General features: G+C 36.3%; 4 non-coding genes across 4 annotated transcripts; 2 read left to right on the top strand and 2 right to left on the bottom strand.

Annotated features, from left to right (window-relative positions):
- Nucleotides 1-8,329: 8,329 nt before the first annotated feature.
- TRNAT-GGU (transfer RNA threonine (anticodon GGU)) lies at nt 8,330-8,401 on the bottom strand. The gene has a single exon. It is a non-coding gene; the product is annotated as a tRNA-Thr (tRNA).
- A 558-nt stretch (nt 8,402-8,959) lies between these two features.
- Nucleotides 8,960-9,043, top strand: TRNAY-GUA (transfer RNA tyrosine (anticodon GUA)). Its single transcript has one exon. It is a non-coding gene; the product is annotated as a tRNA-Tyr (tRNA).
- Nucleotides 9,044-9,538: 495 nt separating this feature from the next.
- On the top strand, nt 9,539-9,612 carry TRNAD-GUC (transfer RNA aspartic acid (anticodon GUC)). Its single transcript has one exon. It is a non-coding gene; the product is annotated as a tRNA-Asp (tRNA).
- A 2,868-nt stretch (nt 9,613-12,480) lies between these two features.
- Nucleotides 12,481-12,551, bottom strand: TRNAC-GCA (transfer RNA cysteine (anticodon GCA)). Its single transcript has one exon. It is a non-coding gene; the product is annotated as a tRNA-Cys (tRNA).
- Between the last annotated feature and the right edge of the window lie 2,317 nt (nt 12,552-14,868).

Genomic DNA, 14,868 nt, shown 5'->3' on the forward strand with positions numbered 1-14,868 from the left:
TTAGGGAAAATGGAACAATTGCCTAACTCATTGCCAATGCAAGTTCTCCTAGAAAAGTGAATGTAGCCACGCTCACTTCCAACTTTAAGGGTGTAGTAATTTCTGAAAAGTCAACAGAGGGGGTGCACCCCAATTTTTGAAGAAAAACAAAAAAACAGTAATGAGCCTCCAACTATTTGGGGGTAAGTTGGTAGGGACAAATGTGATAGTAATCAGGCAGAGATTGAACTATAGGAATCAAAGGGACTTTGAATCCAAACTCAAGATGACTAAGGAAAACAGCGATGACTCTAGGGTCGGTGGCGTAAGGACGATTAGAAGGTCCTGGGACCCAAACTTTAGCTTCGAGGGGGAAAGTAATAAGCTTGCAAGTAAGAAGACAGTTTGGACTTCTTAATCTTGGAAGGATACCACACTGGTCCAGCATACTTTGGATTCTTTTTCTCTTTGGTGATTTCTAAGGGCTGGTAAGGAACTATCACTTCGTCATGAGCATAAGGAGCACGTTTCCAATCTAACGGAGTTTGATCAAAAGGAAGAACACTTATGGTTTTTCATGACCAGCATCCGAAGGAGCTTCCGCTTGACCCGAAGAACTTGGAACCGAAGGAATAACATAATGATCCATGAGAGAAGAAAAAAAGAAGAGAACAAAGACTCAAAGACTCAAATGGTGTTTAGGGAAAATGACGAAGTAAGTTGCAGACGACTGAAGAAGTTAAGAGAGTTTGAAGGAAGGTTATGGAAGAAGAGAGGTGATGGAGAACAAATAATTATAGGAGTGAAGTGATGTGATTGGAAACTCTTGAAATTTGAGGGAAGATATACGATGATTCGGATCAGCGATTGTAATGTACAGACGTCGATTTGAGGGAAGATATATGATGATTCGGATCAGCGATCTGTAATTGCTCGGAATCGACGTCTGAAATTAATCGTTTAATTGGGGAATAGTACAACTAGACACGTGGATGACATAGGGAAGTTGTGAAAAGCATTGGAATCATGCGATGGAGAGTAAGTAACATTTAGAATCATGGGTCGAGAGAGGATAACGTCTAAAAAACCGAAGGGTTGCATTTATGAAGGGATGAAAAAAGTCGACGGATGAAGATTTTCAACTGATTCTCAAAATGGTTTGGGGGATGAGTACAATTGTTTGATGATTACAGTGGCTGACCACTTTCCCAAGAGGATAAAAACCCATTTCTTAACGAAGGTTAGATTGTAAACCAACATTTGGATTTACGATGATTCGAAATCCAAAATTACGGTTTCGGAAATTAATTTCGACGGTGTTGGAAGTTCAAACGTTGATGAGTCGAACTTTGCCACATGGAGGATAAGATCGAAAATCAACATCGTGGGTCAAGCGTTCAAAAGAGAGCAGTTAACTTCAAAAGACAGATGCAAAAGGAACGGCTCTAATTGAATCCAGTATCCATTGATTGATCACTCTAGCTGAGTTGAATTGGATGATACCCGATGAACTCCCAAGATCAAATGATGAGCTCGAGATTCGATGAGCTCTACAAAGCTATAGATTGATCTCAAAATCTTTGATGAACTCGTTTGCTCAAAGGATGAGCTTGGAAGTTTTGGATGAGCTCCACAAGGTTGGCAGATGAGCTCTACGAAGCTATAGATTGATCTCAGAATTTTTGATGAACTCTCTCAATGAAGGATGAACTCGGCGTCCAAATAATCCCTCATAACTCGGAGATGAGCTCAAGTATTGAAGAATTCTCACAGCCAATGTTAGACCAAGAAATGAGTTGGATATGATCAAACAAAAACAATTCAGCTGATCAAAGGAAAAGCTTAAACCTCCTTATCAGAGTTTCAATTCGATTTCAACTTGATCAGTAGGCTTAGGGGCTCGTGTTGTGAATAAATTACCCCAACTCTGGTTCACCTTTGGTTTGACCGGATTCAACCGGCGACACAAGTCACATTATGGGTCCACCCAAAAATTAGACAAGGGTCAAGTCATGACCATCCGATCCAAACTTTCCATCGACGGTTATCAACATTGAAGAGTCACGTGGGAAATCTATAAATAGGGACGAAACACACATAGAAGGTAACACATGCAAATTCTCAAAAAGGCTCACACTCTTCCCGCTTATTTTCCATTGAAGCTTTTTAGAAGCTCTCGGTGAGCTCGAGCATTTTCTACAGATTGGTTACTCGACTTAATCGTCGGAGACGGAATGCCGATCTAGCTGATCGGGCTCCGTTTCTAACATATTCATTCGTTTTACAGGAGGTGTGAGTTCAAACTAGTTAGATCAAGATCTGAGTGTTTGGTGTGAGATTCTCGGTTCCACGGACTTCGGTGAAATTTGCACCAACAAGAAAGCAAACGTTTTGTGGCCATACCTCATGGCCAACACTATGAAAAACTTGAAGTGGTGCCCCATGATCCTGACCATTGACCATGAGTTTCCCTCGTTTACTTTCCCGAGAACTCCCATCTTCACCTATATTTTGCTCAGCCACTTCTTCAAATTGGCACATAGCTACTTATTCAAATTGGAGTTTAAAGGAAGAATCACCAGCCTATGGAAACATCATACACAAAGGTTATTATTCATCAAGGATTTGTGAATGTTATTCCCGAATGTAAGGGAAATGTATATATCCATAAATGTGAAAAAGCAAACAATTGGAAACAATACTTATGATAACAATTTCATGGTGGAGGTTCTCTTTCTCTCTTTTTTTTTCTTCTTTTCATGGTGGAGGTTCAAAAACGAAGCAATTGAATCCACAATTGATTTGACACTAGATTTTGTATTTGTTAAGGGGCTTCATGTTAGTTCTGCAATAGAGGAATTAGTAACTTGCATAACGAGAAAAAACCAAGGCAGTTAATTCTCTTTTACAAGTCAAGAACTAGATTTCGTATTTGTTAATGGAGCTTCAAGCTGGTTCTGCAACAAAGGAACTAGTAACTTGCTATTGGTGCAAATTTTGCCCCGTTCGAACCGAGCTTGATTCGAATCGGTTGAATCTTTCCGCCTGCAAACAATTTGAAGAGGATTGTTAGAAACAGAGCCGATTAGCTGGATTGGCGCCGCATCTCCGATGATCTAGTCGTAGTTGACCGAAGTAGGGTTTTCGTGAGCTCTCTCGAGAGCTTTAATGGAAAATAAGCGAGAAGAGTGGGAACTTTTGTGAATATTCGAATGACTTACCTCTTATGAGCATCTTGGCCTTATTTATAGGCTTTTTACGTTGTAATTTATCACCGATGATCGTCAAATTTATAGGCCTTTGTTTAACCTTCGGGCGGACCCACAATTGATCTTTATAACTTTGGTTGAACTTGGTTAGACCGGTATAAACGGAAGGAGATATTTTATTCACAACACAAGCCCAAAAGCCTCGTCGATCAGGTTGAACTTGTATGAGACTTTGGTCGGGAGGTTTGAATCTTTCTCCCAAATGACTTTGAATCACTTTGTATCTTATATTGGCTGTGAGAATTCTTTAGTACTTGAGCTCATCTCCAATTAAAAGGGATTATTTGGATGCCGAGCTCATCCTTCAGCTTGAGAGAGTTCATCGAAATTCTGAGATCAATCTATAGCTTCGTAGATCTCATCAAAAACTTCCGACCTCATCCTTCGATCAAACGAGTTCATCGGAGATTCTCGAGATCAATCTAAAGCTTTGTAGAGCTCATCGGAATCTCGAGAATTCTTCATTTGATCTTGGGAGTTCATCGGAAATCATCCAATTCAACTTAGCTGGAGATAGGGGTGTCAATTTATAGCCCGAACTGTTAAAACCGAACCGCACCGGCCCGTTATAGCCGGAACCGGATCGAACCGAACCTTAATGGGCCGAAATTGACCGAGGGTTGTGGAGCCCGCACCAACCCGAAACCGAACCGCAACCCGTTATAACCCGTTTTGTAATTTTACATTAAATAGTATTTGAATCATTATATTACCATTAGGTAGTTGGTATAGACAATTAAAAAACTTAAGCATGAATTCAAAGATCAAATAGTCATTTTACTACTTAATATATAGGTTCTTGATTTCTATAGAATTGGTGGGTTTTTTTTAATGGAAATTGACCAATAGCAACTTTGCTTTCCATATAATTTTCTTTTTTGTTGTAGGATGCTCAATTGTTTCTTCTTGTTTTTTTTTCTTACACACCATAAACCGTTAGTCAACCCGAATCTAAACCATTAGCCCAAACCGTTAGTCCGAACCCAAACCGCACCAAACCGAAACCGGCCTGAAACCGTTATTTTGCTAATGGGCCATGTTTGGGCTAGGTGTTTTTCAGCCCGAAACCGCCCCAAACTGCACCGTTGACACCCCTAGTTGGAGAGATCAATCAATGGATACTCGGATTCAATTAGAGTCGTTCCCTTTGCATCTATCTTTTGAAGTTAGGTTTAAGCTCATATTTGAATTTTTCACCAACTATGTGGCTGAATTTGGGCCCTGTGACACTTGACATGTGTAGAAAATTTCTTTTTCATCCAATCTTGATCTTCTCTTGCGTTTGGAAAATGTTCAACCTTCAAATCGTTTTAGAAAGGAAAAAATGGGCGAAGGAAGAGAATCTTAGAGGGGGCAGCAATCTTTGACCCGTTGCACATCGACCACATACTACACCTCCGACCACTTGTTGTATTTTTTGTCACTTGTTGTATCTTTGATCAGCTAATATCTTTTTGTATCTCGACTAGCCGTTGTATCAGCCTCTGTACTTTTATTTTAAATTTTTATCAGCTGCTTCTTTTCCCCCTAAGATACAACTTTTGATCCAATCATCTTCTGTTCATGTGCTTGCTGTTGATATTGACCTTGAAGAAGTTATATAATTGCATAACCTTTTCTTTGCTAAGCAGCTGATTAGGAATTTAATGCAAAAGTTTTCGATGAAGTATTCCTAGGAAAGAGTGGCTGATGAAGCCTTTTGAGAAAATAGCTGATGAAAGCCTTACTAACTGATCAAATGCCTTCAGACAAAATGGTGACGAGAGCCTTAATAGTTGATCGGAAATCTTTAGAGAAAACGGCTGATGAGAGCCTTAATAGTTGATTAAAAGTCTTTTGAGAAAACGGCTAACAAGAGCCTTAACAGGTGATCGAAGTCTTTTGAGAAAACGGTTGACGAGAGCCTTAATAGCTGATCGAAAAAGCATGACTTGTAAGAAATCCTTGATTAGAAATCCTTCTAAGAAGTCTTTACGCCACTTGACTTGTAAGAAATCCTTGATTAGAAATCCTTGATTAGAAATCCTTCTAAGAAGTCTTTACGCCACTTGACTTGTAAGAAATCCTTGATCGCCTTCGGAAAGCATGATCAGGCCTCGAAAAGGCTGGCTTGCTAAGAGCCCGACTTATGGAAAGTCGGGATCATCCTCGGAAGGTATGATCCTTGATCAGCTTCAGAAAGCATGATCAAGCCTCGGAAGGCTAGCTTACTAAGAGCCCGATTTATGGAAAGTCGGGATCATCCTCGGAAGGTATGATCCTTGATAAGCTTCAGAAAGCATGATCGGGCCTCGGAAGGTCTGGCTTACTAAGGGTCGACTTACGGAAAGTCGGGATCATCCTCGGAAGGTATGATCCTTGATCAGCTTCGTAAAGCATGATTAGGCCTCGGAAGGCTGGCTTACTACGGGCTCGACTAACGAAAAGTCGGGATCATCCTCGGAAGGTATGATCCTTGATCAGCTTCAGTAAAGCATGATCGGCCTCGAAGGCTGGCCTACTAAGAGCCCGACTTATGGAAAGTTGGGATCATCCTTGGAAGGTATGATCTTTGATCAGCTTCGGAAAGCATGATCGGACCTCGGGGGGGGGGTGGGGGGTTTGCAAAAAAAATAAAAAAAAAATTTTTTTTTTTTTTTTTTTTTTTTTTTTTTTTTTTTTTTTTTTTTTTTTTGGTTAAAAGCACGGAATGTGTTTGCACCGTCACCATCTTCAAATAAAGTATTTTCTACAGTAGCGCCATGAATAGCGCATAGCAAAGCAGCACCCAATACGCCGGCCACTCCCATCATATGAAATGGGTTTAAGGTCCAATTATGAAACCCTTGGAAGAAGAGGATGAATCGAAATATAGCTGCTACACCAAAACTAGGTGCAAAGAACCAACCAGACTGACCTAGTGGGTAAATCAGAAATACAGAAACAAAAACAGCAATTGGACCAGAAAATGCGATTGCATTATAAGGTCGCAATTGAACAGATCGAGCAAGTTCGAATTGACGTAACATGAAACCTATTAGTCCGAAAGCACCATGGAGAGCAACAAAAGTCCACAGACCACCTAATTGACACCAACGAGTAAAATCCCCTTGTGCTTCAGGACCCCATAGTAACAATAAAGAATGTGCTAAACTATTAGCAGGAGTAGAAACTGCGGCGGTTAAGAAATTGCAACCTTCCAAATAGGAACTGGCCAATCCGTGAGTATACCATGAAGTTACAAAGGTTGTACCTGTGAACCAACCTCCTAAAGCGAAATAGGCACAAGGAAACAGCAATAGACCGGACCAACCTACAAAAACGAAACGGTCCCTCCGCAACCAGTCATCCATAATATCAAATAAATCTTTTTCGTCTTTGGTAAATCTACCAAGGGCTATAGTCATAGTGATCCTCCTATTCAACTACTTCAACCATTTCCGAGCACCCCATAGCAATAGCATCTTCGGGACATATGAGAGTTCGATCATTTATGTATGATTCCTCGTCCACTCAACTTTCCAATACAAGGGGTTTCGAAGAGAAAAAACCTTTTTTGGGCCCCAAGCTGGCCTAATAAGTTCGATTCGATTATTCTTTCCTATTCCTAGTTTTAAAAATCATCTGAACCCTGAATTGTCTTATGACTCATCAATAAGATAAATTTCTTGAAAGAACTGTTCAAGGAACAAATGATTCCCTCTCTCGCCACCAGTGGCTTGGCTCTCCAGACTTATCCCTACCGTTCCGTCAACTAATATTATTATTGAATCTTGTTAGTGATATCGAGACAAAATATGTCTATGAATTTTATTAATTTCTATGTATACTAAGTATACTAAACTACTACAGTATCATATATATAATTTTATATTTATATTATTTTTATTCTTTTTATATTTATATTTATAGTATCATTTATATTATTATATTATTTATATTTATAATATGTTTTTTTTTGAATGAAATTTGAAATTCATATTACTTTTTTTATTGTGTTATCTTCTTTCTTCTATTTCCTCCAGGTCAATACTCCATAGGATATCTTTTCCACGGGTCGAAGCAAAAAAAAAAAAAAAAAATTCCCTATTTTTTTGTCCCTGTCCCTAAATTCAATACAATATTAATATTAAATAATAGGAGACTGAAATGAAAGTTCCTTTCTCGCATCCGTGTTCCATCACATTGTCGGAACAAAAAAATATTGGAAGCACCAATATGGAAATAGTTTGGTACATGAAGCCAAGCCGGGATCTGATATATATCAATCATATATTATATAGATAATATCTAAACTTATCTTTTTCTGGAATTGGAATCAAAGTCAAAGAAAGATATTGAAAAATAGGTGGCTCTTATGTTGTGACTCGGAATAAACCTTTCTTTGTGGAGGAAGGGGATAGCAATTTCTTCCTATGGAAGATTCAGGAACAAGAGGATTCAATCGGAAATATCGAAAAATTCTTGCGTAGTTCAATCAAATAAAATTGTTAAATGATCCCCCCCTACTACATCTCGATCGAATTTTCATATTTATTATCAGAATAGTGGAAACAGGCATGATTCAATGGGTCAGATCCACTTACTTTTTCTTTTGTTTATTTTGTTGATTTCTAATTTTTACAGTCGAATTGATTTGATTGGAATAATGGATAAAGTAGAAATATTTGGTAATTCCGAATTTAGAATTAGGTAGATATTCTATCTATGCCTAGGACCAAAAATATTGAATAATGAAAATGAATAGGAGTATAGCCTGTAGTGACATAGTCATCCTACCAGGGAGGATTTCTCTTCTCATATCATTCTAATTATATTGAACAAGTAATGAATAAATGTTCATAGAACTAGATAACTCATATATATATATGACTCATATATATATAAGTATATATAAGTTTTACTATAAGTCAAAAGTGAACTTATTCTTATAAGTTATTATTATTAGTATAATATATTATTATCTTATTAGTATGCCTTATTAATAAGTGGGCAATTATTACATTTATATTTATTTTATTTAAATTGATTTTTATTACAAATAGCAACCAAATCTCTATTCCACTCAAAAACGAAGGCTAAGACTGGAGTTTTGTGGAAAGAGCCCCTTATCGGATTTGAACCGATGACTTACGCCTTACCATGGCGTTACTCTACCGCTGAGTTAAAAGGGCCCCTTTGCTGAAATTCCTAAATATTAGACGCTAGCCACTATAGTCTAGCGTATCTACCTATCTATATCTATAGAATATATGTACATATATATGTACATAGCGACTCATTCAGGAAGAAAAAGAGTGACTTAGCAAGTCTAGGGTAAGGTAAAATGGTTAATGGTTCATGAATGAAGAATCAAAAAATTCTATCGTCGATGGAATGAATCATGAAAGCCGGAAAGATTCTTCGGATCTAGTCATACCATTACAATATATTGAATATTGACAATTAAAAATAATTGTTAATACAATTAAAAATGAGTGTTAATACAATTAAGAATGAGTGTTAATACAATTAAAAATGAGTGTTGATACAATTAAGAATAAGTGTTGATACTCATACTATGAGATGGGTATACTTTTGATAGCAGTCAAACAGGTATGCCCCCATCGTTTAGCGGGTTAGGACATCATCTCTTTCAAGGAGGCGGCGGGGATTCGACTTCCCCTGGGGGTGGGGTACTACGAAAGGAAGTTGATCATAGATTATCAATAAACTTAAAATGGATTTTTCCTGGGTCGATGCCCGAGCGGTTAATGGGGACGGACTGTAAATTCGTTGGCAATATGTCTACGCTGGTTCAAATCCAGCTCGGCCCAATAATTCGCCAATTCATCATGAGGATGATATAATCAATTGGTCCTTCAGAAATTTTTGATAGGGAGGAATAGGAATAAAGAAAAGAGTCCATTTTTCTGCTATATTCCTATTTATTTTCTTTTTTTTTTTTTGTTCCCGCATATTTTGTTTTAATGATCTAGATGCATGTCATGATCTCTAAGTATAAGGAAAGTAATGTAATAATATGTAATTAATATGTAATTAAAGTAAATAGCAAATTTTAATTTAAAATAAAATTAAAGAAGAAAAAAAGAGTCTTTTTTCATTGAAAGATAGATTCTCGATCGATTGGGCAATAATCCCAATAATCCAAAGATTGCTGGATTACTAGTAATCGGTATCGCTCTCACTAAAGTTCATATCTATGTGGATATCAATATATCACTCGTGTCTCTGTTACAAGACAGCTATTCTAAATAGAAATGGTTTGAATAAAATCATAAAAATATGTATACTGTACACCCCCAATCCTTGGGATTGTAGTTCAATCGGTTAGAGCACCGCCCTGTCAAGGCGGAAGCTGCGGGTTCGAGTCCCGTCAGTCCCGACCTAGTATCCGATGAATCCATCAATTTCTCTCTCCATTTTCTGTGAAGAGGGGGACAGAGAGTGGGATCTAATTCCCAGCGGGGATCTTTCTTTTTATTTTCGAATAAAAATAAATAAGGGAATTTCCATTCCACCAACTAGTACGATTGATGAGGGAGAGACATATGTAAATTAGTACAATTGTTGGTAGCACCCTATTTAGGTTGGGATTCCAAGAAATACGGTACCGGTCTGGCTTTTCCGATTGCACCCGATCCGTGGAATGGAATAGAGTAGCCATATATTTCCGGGATCCCATGCGAGCCCATACATAAATTGGATTTCTTTATTATAAGATACAAAATTACATAATTACCCCGACAGAATACTTTCAGATTCAACCTACCCCCCATTCTAGCTCCAATTTTGTGGAATATCAATTCCATATTGGAAAGAAGCTATCTATTTCATTCAAACACCGAACTTTTTATAGAGGTGTCCCAATAAGGAAGAGGAATATTCCTAAAAAAAGATCCAAATCAAACTAAGATCCTACCCTTCTTAGTGGGGAATGAAGAATCTTTTTTCCTCTTACGGTCCCATCGAATAAAGAACAAACTCCAAAAAAAATAGTGAATTTGTCAGAATATTAGATCTTTTATGCGGGAACCCGTCTTTCTTACACTTTTTTATTTATCATTTAGAATTAGATCATCAAAAAAACGGAGTTTAAAATGTAAGACCTTACCCCTTCCATTTGACTTTTATTGTTTGGGTTTGTGGCCAATGGAAGTGGAAGACGAGTCATACGATACCCCACCATCAGATGATTGTATAATGAAAATCAATAGAAAAGAATGCAAAATTCAACGAAATTTTTGATTGGATCTGGGATCCCATTTTGGATTCGGTATGGATAAAAGATCTTCCTATGCTATACTATGTCAATATGAAATTCTCGATGATGAATCGATTTGATAGCTCAGATATTGTTATTCATGATATTGATCCGATTCAATATAATTGGGATGCAAAGCATCCCATTGAATTTACAGGAGAAAGATTTATCATCTCTATGGGATTAGATCCCGAGTTATTGCGAAGTAAAAAAACAATGAGATTCTATTATGGAAGTAAATATTCTCGCATTTATTGCTACTGCACTTTTCGTTCTAGTTCCTACTGCCTTTTTACTTATCATCTACGTAAAAACAGTCAGTCAAAATAATTAGTTTGAATGAAACTTGACCTCTTAATTCTTATCAATGATTGAAGGAATGAAAGAGATTCAAATTCCCCGTCTTAAATGAAATATGCGGACTAGAATCAGTAGTCTATGAGATCCGATAGTATGTTAGAAAGGAATATATGAACCTTTCTACCATACTATCTATTATTGTTATTTTATATTGTATAAAATATTGTATTACTACAGTTGTGCTTTATATTTTTTTATAAAGATATAAAAATATACTATTAAATATAGTATAAAAGTATATAGGCTTACTATAGAATATAGATGTAATATGTATCTTCATATATGTACATATAATTTATGTATACTTATATGTAATTTATGTGTACATAGCACTCCAATTCTATTTCTTCGCTACATCCATTGGAAAAGGAGTAGTAGAGACCACCATTTTAAAGGCTTGAACCGTGATATGAGATATGAGGTGAGTCGATAAACGATAAGGTAGAAATAATATTTCTAAAATCTAAAACAAACAAATGGATGGTAAGTGCGCGTGAATCGTCTAACGCACGATCGTATTATGCGTAGTACCTCGTTGGACAACCACTATGTCTATGTTGCCTCCTGTATAAAGTATGTATCTACGTAATAACAGAACGACTTCTTCTTTGAATTGAAGAGGAAAAGGAGTAAACAAAAAAAAAGAGGGGGTCGGCTGCTCTTCATTAGAATATCTATATAGAATTCCGGTAAGAGCCAGTTCATCGGAAGAGAATATTGAAATTCGGTTGGAAAAAATTTCCTATTATCTAGATCCCTTTTCCTTTCGAAATAGGAACACGGGAATTCTTGAAATAGTTGTTTGATTGAAAAGTAATTTTTTATTTGTAATAATACATTACTTTACTTTTACTGGTACTGGATTCCAGTAGAATTTTGAAATGAAGATATTGTCATTTAACAATGCTTTGCAGAACAATCTAGGAAACCATTGATAGAGTTTGATTACCCGACTTAACCTTAATTAAATTAGAAATTAGTAGTACCTCTAGAGTCCACTTCTTCCCCATACTACGAGCGAAAGAGAAAATGTAAAGACTACCATTAAAGCAGCCCAAGCGAGGCTTACTATATCCATGTAAATTATGTCCCTTATCTCTATGAATATGAAAGAATTATTCCGTTATGTTTTATGACTAATATAATAATCCATTTTATAAAAAAAATTATATATATATTATATATAGATATATAAAAAAAAAAAAGAAATAAAGGACTATAACTATTAATTAGACCTATTATGACTCTATAATCTAGAATTCTATAATCTAGTACAATCGCTGGCGCAGAGTCAAAAATGAATTTTCCCCGAAGTCTATTGATGAACCAACCCAATAAATCCACTCATAACAAGTTCCTATATGATTTCTGGTCTAATTCAGGACTCAGTCAGTAGACACTCCACTAGGAGTGGATATTGGAAGGGAATTACGAAGACTTCATAGTCCTTCTTACACTTTAATCTTTCCTTGAATCCTAGGCGCAAAAATTTACAGTCTTTTTTTTTTATAGAACTTCCAGATTCTTACAGACAGTTCTAGGTCCTTTCCTCCGCTTCTGCTGGGCAAAAATTAGCCCAGTTATATCAGCAGAATAGCGGAATAAGGTATTCCGAGTCTTTGGTTGATCAGGCGACACCCGGATTTGAACTGGGGAAAAGGGATTTGCAGTCCCCCGCCTTACCACTCGGCCATGCCGCCAAAATAATACAAATTAGATGGAAATATTCTCTTTTCTTTTGGGTTGATTACTGAACCTTCCCTTTTTTTGTTTTTGATTGAATTCGGTTGAGTTCTTTTGATTGATTGTACTGTATAGTATCTCAACAATGCCTAAAAACTTCCCTTCTTTTTTCTATTGAAATGAAAAGAGAAAATGTGGATTTTTATTTTCAGTCACCGAATCAATCCAAAATTCAGGTCAAATTGGAACCACTAACTATTTTTTTTTTATTGTAGTGATTGCGAATTCCTAAAGGATTCTTAGATTTTCATCTCCATTTGTGTTTCCTTAAAAACATAAGAAAATGAAATGGATTTATCCATTCTTTTCAATAAGAAATCCTTTACTATTTCAATTATAACAACAATTATGTGTATATGTAAACCCCGGAACAGAAATTGTTACACAGATACCTAACCAGGTATCTTATCTATATATTAAATATTCATTAGTGTGCTTAAATTTTTATTGAATTCAATAAAATAGAAATTATAATATAGCACGACCTGTGTTGTTCCGAGTAGAACTGCGATAAAAGAGGAAATATGCAGATAGCTATATCTACATGTGTTTAATAAATACAACCCCTCATACACACTTCAATTGTATTCTACGAATTCTACTAAACAAATGGGTAAAAATATTTCTCTTCTTTGTTCTTTATCCTGCGAATCTTTTTTTTTTTTAATGGAATTGGCGAAAAAGAAAAGTGAAGTGTAAAAAAAAGTCAACTCTATACTCTTCCTGATTATTCTATTTTTATTTAATTCATAGAAAACAGATCCAATCCCAAATCCATTTATTGTTCTAGTACCCAATCGGATTGTAATATCATAAAGTAGAAATTGATCATTTTTGTTTTGATGTTGACTCCATAACAGAAGTTTAAGTGACATAATTTTGTTTCCAGGAATGTTTTATCAATTTCTTTCCCGCAAATTCGAATTTGAGTAGAAAATTCTTTTTTTTTTTATTCTTCCGTTCATACGCATTTCATACATTACCTATCCGGAATTGGGCCAAATTTCATGTGATTCAGTAAAGTAAACAGAATATACATTCCATCGTGGCTAAATCGTTCTGCAGGGTTCAATGAAGAATGAGCCAATAATGGGATTTTTTGAGAAATGGGAGACTTAAGATGCTCCGGGATGGAAATGGGGGAATGTCTACAATACCTGGGTTTAGTCAGATACAATTTGAGGGATTTTGTAGGTTCATTGATCAGGGTTTGACGGAAGAACTTTATAAGTTTCCAAAAATTGAAGATACTGATCAAGAAATGGAATTTCAATTATTTGCGGAAACATATCGATTGGTAGAACCCTTGATAAAAGAAAGAGATGCCGTGTATGAATCACTCACATATTCTTCTGAATTATATGTATCCGCGGGATTAGTTTGGAAAACTGGTAGGGATATGCAAGAACAAAGAATTTTTATTGGAAACATTCCTCTAATGAATTCCCTGGGAACTTTTATAGTAAATGGAATATACAGAATTGTGATCAATCAAATATTGCAAAGTCCCGGCATTTATTACCGTTCCGGATTGGACCATAACGGAATTTTGGTCTATACCGGTACCATAATATCAGATTGGGGAGGAAGATCAGAATTAGAGATTGATAGAAAAGCAAGGATATGGGCTCGTGTGAGTAGGAAACAAAAAATATCTATTCTAGTTCCATCATCAGCTATGGGTTTGAATCTAAGAGAAATTCTAGATAATGTTTGCTACCCTGAAATTTTCTTGTCTTTTTTGAATGATAAGGAAAAAAAAAAGATTGGGTCAAAAGAAAATGCCATTTTGGAGTTTTATCAACAATTTGCTTGTGTGGGGGGGGACCCGGTATTTTCTGAATCCCTATGTAAGGAATTACAAAAGAAATTTTTTCAACAAAGGTGTGAATTAGGAAGGATTGGTCGGCGAAATATGAATCGGAGACTGAATCTTGATATACCTCAGAACAATACATTTTTGTTACCGCGAGATATATTGGCAGCTGCGGATCATTTGATCGAAATGAAATTTGGAATGGGTATACTTGATGATATGAATCACTTGAAAAATAAACGTATTCGTTCTGTAGCGGATCTCTTACAAGATCAATTAGGATTGGCTCTGGTTCGTTTAGAAAATACGGTTCGAGGAACTATATGTGGAGCAATTCGGCATAAATGGATACCGACTCCTCAGAATTTGGTAACTTCAACTCCATTAACAACCACTTATGAATCTTTTTTCGGCCTACACCCCCTATCTCAAGTTTTGGATCGAACCAATCCCTTGAC

The sequence above is a fragment of the Hakea prostrata genome, unplaced genomic scaffold (genome assembly GCF_041222555.1).
Source record: "Hakea prostrata isolate BN-2017 unplaced genomic scaffold, UWA_Hpros_2 contig_72, whole genome shotgun sequence".
Lineage (NCBI taxonomy): Eukaryota > Viridiplantae > Streptophyta > Magnoliopsida > Proteales > Proteaceae > Hakea > Hakea prostrata.